Source organism: Pinus tabuliformis, chromosome 4_2, assembly GCF_031772625.1.
Source record: "Pinus tabuliformis cultivar Carrire ecotype Pingquan chromosome 4_2, CPIR1, whole genome shotgun sequence".
NCBI lineage: Eukaryota > Viridiplantae > Streptophyta > Pinopsida > Pinales > Pinaceae > Pinus > Pinus tabuliformis.
Window position 1 is genome coordinate 262608599 of NC_142304.1, and position 8374 is coordinate 262616972.

Here is an 8374-nt window from a genome sequence, read left to right on the forward strand (position 1 = left end):
TCCATTCTGATATGGATTCCTTCATATTGATCAATGATGATAGCTGCCCACCCACTGCTGAGAAGACTTTGCTTTTGGAACAAGAAACATGCATCAATGAAGAATCGGTTGCCCATACTTATGAAACTGTCAAAATGACCAATGCAACCAGCATACTAGAAGAACTTCCCCAAACAGAAATTTCAAATCTGCCCAAACCTAAAATAGTTAAAACTCTTAATACTAACCACAAGCAAGAAATCACATGGTATTTATAGTTTCATGGCTCTATTAACAAGTTAGGAGCAGGGGCAGGCGTATGGATCCACAACACACATAACAATCATGCACAAGGTCATGCATATAGACTGAATTTCAAATGCACCAACAACATGGCCGAGTATGAGGCACTCCTCTTAGGCCTTAAGCTGCTCAAAGCTTTAGGAGCTGCCAAAGTGTCTATTCTAGGTGACTCCGACCTAGTAATCCAACGAATGAAAGTAACTTTGTTACTAATGACAATAGAATAAGGGCCTATAGGACAACTGCCACTAATATACTCAATGCATTCTCTGAATCCAAGCTTGCCAAAATTTCTAGAAGCCACAACATACATGCTCACAGCTGGTGGGCTCCAGTATTGTAGCAATAATGCAACAACTCCTGGAGCTTCCTATCTCTAATTTTATCAACCCGGTAGTTCGTACAAACTTGGAAGCGATGGTGCTGTATGCACAAGTACTAGCTCTTGTCGCAGCTGTCACTTGGTCAGCTGGCACAAGTCCGCTAGGGTTCAAGCCAACTTCTATATGCTCTCAGAAGAAGCTTTATGAGTGATGGACGAAAGCTATCTTGAAGAAAGCTAGCCTACTTTGCAAAAAGGAAACTGAAAGCCAACAAAGCATGGAAACCCTAGTAAACCCTAATTTGACTAGCTAGACCCTTACTATGCAAAACTGTGAATGAAACCACTACCAATAATGCCATTACTTGCAGTGAACTGAAATACATGCATCTAAGATACTTGCATCTGAAAAGACATGTTTTTGTATTTTTTCATTAAGTGGTTGGATTTATTGTGATGATGCTTTTGATTAGGGTTTGGTTGTGCAGGAGCGGTTGGAATGGAAGGAAAGCATGGGCAAGGTCAGGATGGCTAGGGGAGGTCCCAGAGGGTCTCTAGCATCAGTCCACAGAAGTCTACCACGTTCGGATGCTCAGCAACCGAGTTTGCAGGCTTCTACAGGAAGTCTGCAGGGGATCCTACAGGAAACTCAGGGATTTCTATAGGAAGTTTGTGCAATTCTACAGGATGTTTGACCGTGGAAGTTTTGGGAGATGGTGAAGTGTTGGAGTGGTGTGGGAGGATAGGTGAGATGGATATGGAGCTGGTGATGGCTCAGGAGTAGAGAAATCAGATGGAGGAAGAGTGCATGCAGTGGGTTGATGGCTGGAAGGATGGGATCAACAAAAGGTCAAAAAGATGAAGCTACGTGGCAATGGATGAATTGGAGGGTAAACGAGCTGGACAGAGGCCGAGTAGGTGTCTTGAGGAGAGGTTTAAGAAGAAGAAGAAGGAAGTGGAATGATATGGAGCAGTGTAAATGAAACAAACGACTTATGCACCAAAAACGAGAATTCATTAACCTATGATAACTGTGCCATGAAACCTATGAACAGCAATGGAAAACCAAGAAATGAAACTCGTGCATGGAAGTGGAATGTAGAAGTAGGCTTCAATATCAAAAGTGCATGGATGGATCTTCAACGAAAATGACTATGTTGCAGCTTGCATGGAAGTGAGAAGAACTGCGTTTCTTTTTGGTGGTCGGTTATGGACTGCACCCCAATCCCTAAGCAGAGATGGCAGTGAGATCTAACAACCTTTTTCTGGAGCTCCAATGAATTATATCTATCCTCTTCTAACCTAAGCAATTGGAAACAAATTCACCATAAACTAATCCTATTCAATCTCATGAAAAAGACTAAATTAACAGACTGTAAATTCGAATTGCATGTTAAATTAAAAACTCAAAGTGCTGGAACGAAATGCAAACAACATTACAACACCGAGGAGATCTATTGCTCTCAGGTTGGGCCCTAACCTGAGAGCTATAGCTCCCTTAGAAACTCAGAATGAGATCAAAATCTGCCTGCCTTTATTCATAAACGAAAATCTGATGTCATGCCAAAACTGGCTTACAAAAGGAACAAAACACCGAGCTGTAGCTCGTACTTCCAAATTACAAGAGCAATACAAAAGTTCAAAAAGCTTCTATCCAAGGCTACGGCCTCAGTATTTATGCAAAATGATCATCCAACAGGTGTCCTTGATTTGTGGAGCTCGGCTGTCCAACTGAAGGTTAAACTGCTGATCCTGTAGAACAGTTATAACTGTTGTTCCTGTAGAACAGTTATAACTGCTGTTCCTGTAGAACAGTTGGCTGCCTCTAAGCTCGGTGGGGAGATTGATTGGAGCTCGGAGCTATGGTGGGAATCACGAGGAAGGTCCCCAAGACCGTGGACATCCTCTCCTAAAAACCAGCAGTGCCACCTCACTGTCTCCTTGTCTCCTTTCTCATGGTCTTTGCTCCCTTTTAATGCCAAAACCTGAAATCATCATGTATTAGTCACGTGGATAGAATGCCTACCCTTCTTCCTACAAACAACACGAATAAACCAAGAAATGAATGCATAAGCAATAAAAAATGAATGGTTTGAGCAGAGCAAGTAGGCCAAATGAGCCCAAATTGTACCAAAAATTGGGGCTCATCATCACCCCCCAGCTAAATTATTTGCTCATCCTTGAGCAACTTAGTCCAAATCTTCATCCTTCATTGCTTTCACTGCTTCCCTTGCATCCCAAGGCTCTGTGGTAGTGTCTTCTCTGTGGATATGAAACCCTGCTTTCCTGTTCACCTCTTCCCATTGTTGACTGTCATCCTCCTCGGTATTGCCTTCAGTCAATCCTAGCAGTAGTGGTGGGCTGAGTTTAAGGCCAATCCAGCTGGCCTGGAGGCTTTGCATGGACTTCTTGTAAAGTTCAACCCTTGCCAAAGCTTCCCTCATCCGAATGGGGGTATGGTACTCTCTGATTTTCAAGCTGTGTGCCAGGGTATTCCATCTGCGTGCACATGCTTGGGCAGCATTTTCTCCCAACAACCTTTCCATGTCTTCAAAGTGAGCTATGGCTTGGGCCTGTTGGTCCATAAATCTCAAGGAAGCTGTGGGATCTGTAGCCAACTGTTGGTGGGCTGAGATGAGTGCCACCGGATCCTCTAGTTCTGGTCGAATGAACAGTGGCTCGCTCACTTCTCGGTTCATGACCGATTTTGCTTCAGCTGCTCTTTGATCCTCATGGTTTAACCATGAGGCGAATGCCATCAATTGCATATCACCCAAGGCAATATTGGGATCCCAGGAGACTTCATCAGGCAAAGCCAAATTGTGGAGGTAAAACTCTGCTAATTTGGCTTTGTCCTCTGATGAACTAGTACTGCACAATTCAGAAAATTGCTGTGGGTTTTGGATATGTGAAATACCTCTTTGTGCCAGGGTGTTTATTTGGAACTGCAGCCATTGATCTTTTAAGAACAATCCATAGGATTTTGCAGGTGGTCTGCACTGAATTGCCTCCATGGCCCAACTGGCCATGCAGGCTAATTGTGCTTCCTTTTGTTGCAGCTGTTCTCTTAGGGCTTGCACTTCAATTTTTGTTTGCTGTTCTGCTTCCTGTAGAAGTGTCATTGGCTCTTCAAGACTGGTGGTCAGCTCCTTTTTGCTTTGTTGTTCATTTGTGATGTCCTTGGAGGATGTTCCTGCCCCTGCCCTTAGTTCTTGTAGCTGCAATCTCAACTTCTGATTTTCTACCTGTAGAAGCACACGTTGGCAATTAGCCACATGTTTAGCCATGGTGAATTCACTCCTGACCTCCTTGAGTTGTTCTTGTAAAGGGCCTATGTCCGCCACACCCTTTGATTTGGCGATCTGCATCCATGTGTGGGAACGGACTCTTTCTTCCTCTAATGCAAAAAATAAAGGCACAGTAAATTTCTGCGGTATGATTTTGCCCGCCTCTAAAAAGGTATAGTATGAATTCAGATTAGGCGAAGGGCTAGGTTCTGGTATATGTTCCCTTTCTATCTCTTTAGGTGGTTCTACCTCACCCTCCCTTGGTGGTGATGAGAGTCCTTCTCCTTCCCTCTTTTCCGTTTCCTGTAGCCGGGCCAGAGTATCCTGTAGAACATTTTCAGCTTCCTGTAGCCGAGTTTTTTAGGTCAACAAGTCTAACCTTTCTTGCCACGTATTTTTCTTTGGACTCCCCTTCTCGTAGGTAACTGTGATCCTGGAGGGTGACTTTTCCTTGGGAGAAGCAGGTGTATCTTCGATGACGATCGGGCTACTGGATTGAGGCTGTGGCTTGCCCGTCTTTATCCTAACACTTCTGCGAGCTTTAAAGTATAGAGGGGTCTCCCTCTTCCTCTTTTCTTTTGGCTTAGGTGGCGTGCTGAGGCCAGCTAATACAGCTGCTGCCTCCCGTGCCAGAATGTCCACCTTCTTCTCTTTGGGTTTCGCCTTTTCGGGGCTTCCTGTAGAAGCCTGTTTCTGCAATTTCGGGCTTCCTGTAGAAGCCTTTGTCTCTGTTTTCGGGCTTCCTGTAGAAGCCTGTTTCTCAATGATTTTTGGACTTCCTGTAGAAGCCTTTGTCTTTGTTTTTGGGCTTCCTGTAGAAGCCTTTTTCTCAATGATTTTCGGTTTTCCTGTAGAAGCCTTTGTTTTTGTTTTCGGGCTTCCTGTAGAAGCCTGTTTCTGCTTTCCTGTAGACACAGGTGTCTCCACCTCCGCTTGCTTGCCTGCCTGAGTTTTGCTTTTTGCTTTGGTTGCAGGTGCTGTTGAGGTACTTGGGCTGACGTGGACCACCTCAGCTTTGTCCATTCTGCTCTTCATCCTCTTTTCTCTTGCTGACAAGATAGGTGTGCCACCTTTTTCTTTGTCCTCCTTTTCCTCATGCTTCTTCCTTTGTTCTCTCTTCTGTACTGTGGTCGGGGTCTTCTGGCCTTCTTCTCTCTGTCCCTCGGCCACTGCTTCTTGTTCCTCACTGCTCGAGGAACCCGTTTCTTCGATCAACATTTTAATGTCTCCATCTTTTGTTAAATTCCGGAAGGATTCCCATGAGAGGGGGGCCTTATATGAGTGCAGCGAATCCTCCACAAGAAGCTTGATCAACCCATGGTGGGCTATCTGATCTGGTATGCCCTCTTTCAGCTTTGTGACACACTCCATTAGAGACTGCAGTAGGTAATAAGGGATGCTTAGTTTTTGTTCTACAGGAAGATCAATTCGGTGCCTCAATTCAGTGAGCAGCCGAAAGTGATATGCATACACGATGCTGAAACGGCCTTCACAAGTGATATATTTCATGATTTGCAAACTGACTTCATTCCATGGTGGCAACAGGCTCGTTCTTCGCACCCCATTTTTGTCCTCCGAGAATTCTTCCTCAGGTGGAAAGAATTCTTTCTTTGCCTGCTGGCTTAGCTTTCTTTCTTCCTTATCCCACGGCAAACCCATAGGAAGTTCTGTGATCCGACTGATATGTTCCGGGGTGAGCTTGAGGCTTAGACCTCTGAAGTTCACTGTGGCCAGTGTCTGGGATTTAGGCTTCAGAGCCTGTAAGAATTCTTCGGCCACTTCATCATCGTAACCCTGCAGCTTATCACAAAAAGGCATCCATTGTGCTCTGGTGAAGAGCTCTACCACTGCCGGGTTTTCCCTTAATTTGGTTGAATCAGTGGGTTCCCGTCTTATAAACCCACCCGGCATGATGAACACTGTTGTTTTAATTAAAGGTGGCAAATGCAAAAGAGATTTGGTCTATTAAGACAGAGCATGCACATAATCCACAAAATTCAACACAGTTTACTTATACTGACATCCTGTAGAACGACAGCATAGGCACAGCAAACAACAATTCCACCAATATCTTTATGACCAGACTGTGGACGATGGTCTTGCCACTCTTACTAACCAGTTGCATGAAGAGTTCAGGGTTACCTCTTTAATTGGCCACCTTTTTTCCGTGAGGCACCCGCTTCCCTGTAGAAGACTGCGTTCCTGTAGAGACTGTGCGCAATTCTCGGGGAGGACTGTAGTTGGCCCGCGCTCGAGGTGTGCTTCACCGGCGTTCTGGTAGCCAACAGCTCGGCGTATCAAAGTGCAGAGGAGATCAGAATAGCCACCCGAGTTTGAAGTGGTGGTTGATAAATGCATGCGCATGATCTAGCTGATTAGATTTTGAATCGGCGCAATCCGTGGCGCGGGGGGTGAGCTGTCCCCGCCGGACCGTTGGGCGACGTCATCCATCATTCGCCTGCGTATTCACTTGCTGCCGCATCCATTCCCACAGATCTGCCGCCGCCTATTTCTGCTAAACTCATTGTTTCCGACGGGAGTGTTTCTCACGTGCGTGCCGCTCATTCTCTTTGTCGTGGCCACCACCCAAACATCCAATTACACTTTAACTAGCCGACGTGGCCAGTCGACTGGCCATACGGCCGCTCAACCATTCACTTTTACGCCATGCAAACAATTCAAAGTAAAATTCATGCGATTTGATGGAAGGAAGGGTCGAGACACTTACCTGCGTGGCTGCACACGATTTTTCCAGTCTTTGGACGATGGTGAGTGGATCTACCTGCTGCATGCGAACTTACACAGACCCGGAGGCTCATGGTTACAGGCTGCCGACGGTGGAGTGGATGCTTGGGTTGCATGCGCCCGCGTTTCCTTGCAGATGGCGGTGCTGTGAATGGTATCCACTCTAGCAGGTTGAACTGTTACAGGATTCCCGCGAGGTGTCTCGTAACAGTTCTTCCTCCTTGGGTGCATGCTGCACGACGGAGGATCTGGCCTTTCAATCACGTTCCCGGAGCTCTTGATGCCTGCGGTATGAGATCCCAGCATTTGTTTAACTTTGAAAATGGCTTTTCCCGCGAGAACTCATCGATCTGCTTTGTTGGTGCAGGGAACTCGGTTGCATGTCGACAAGGATGGTGGAGCAAGGTGACCGCGATGTGCAAGGGTGCCAACAGAGGCTTGCATGCATCCAAACCAATCCGTAGTCGCTAAATCTCCTTTTAAGATGAATTCTGGGCCGTCCCAAACTTCTACAGGAAGTTTCCTGTAGAACACAGAGCTTCCTGTAGAAAGTTCGGCCTTCCTGTAGAAAGTCTGTACTTTCCTGTAGAAAATCCGCGCCTTCCTGTAGAAAGACTGCATCTTCCTGTAGAAAGACTGCATCTTCCTGTAGAGGACTCAAACCATGATAAAATTGCACATACTTTGAAAAAAAAACATGGGTACCCTTGGAGGAGGTGCTGGTGAGGTCTCTTGACAGCATGATAAGGACCCTTGGCTTTGAGTTGAAGGGCTTCCTCTCCTCCATAGAACATCTGCAACCTGCATGCAATTTTACCATATTTTGCTTATTGTTTTTTTTTTCTTTTTTTCTTTTTTTTTTCTTCTTTTTTTTTGAAAGATAACAGGGGTGCCTCAAAGAGGTTTTCACCCGTGCCATCTGCCCTGAGCGCCTCAGAGAGGTTTTCACTCAAGGATCTTTTTCAAACCTTTTCTCCTTTTTTTTTGAAAGACAATAGGGGCGCCTCAATGAGGTTTTCACCCCTACCACCTGCCTTGGGTGCCTCAGAGAGGTTTTCACCCAAGGATCTTTATTATTTTTTTGCTTTATTTATTTATTTATTTATTTTTTTTATTTTTATTTTTTTCATATCCCTCAGGGTATGCCAAAAGCAGAGGCAGAACCCCTCTCTAGGACCAATACAGATTTCTCCACGGTTTTGATGAACTCTTGTCTTGAGAGAGGTCTCCTGTAGATCTTCAATCGATGCCCATTGACAAGCATGGGAATGGCTTCCTCATCAATGGTTCGAATGAGGACAGATCCATTGTCATGGCATTTCTCCACTGCATATGGTCCTAGCCATCTGGTTCTCAGCTTCCCCTTGAAGTCTTTGTATCTGGAGTCATACAACAAAGCCCAATCTCCCGGCTGAAATTGCTTGTCATGGAGATGTTGGTCATGCCACACCTTTCTCTGAAGTTGAACCACTTCTGAGTGAAGGAGGGCCTGCATTCGGTGCTCATCCAGGCCATTCAGCTGCAGTAGCCTTTCTTGTTGTGCATGGCTGAGATCCAGGTCCAGCTGAGCTGCCATCCTCAAAGTGTTGTATTCAAACTCAATGGACAGCAAAGCTTTCTTCCCATAGACCAGCTCATACGGTGTGAAGCCGGTGGTGGTCTTCCAGGTGGTGTTGTAAGCCCATGTGGCTTCAACCAGGCGATCTGCCCAGTCCTTTCTGCTGCTGCTCACCACCTT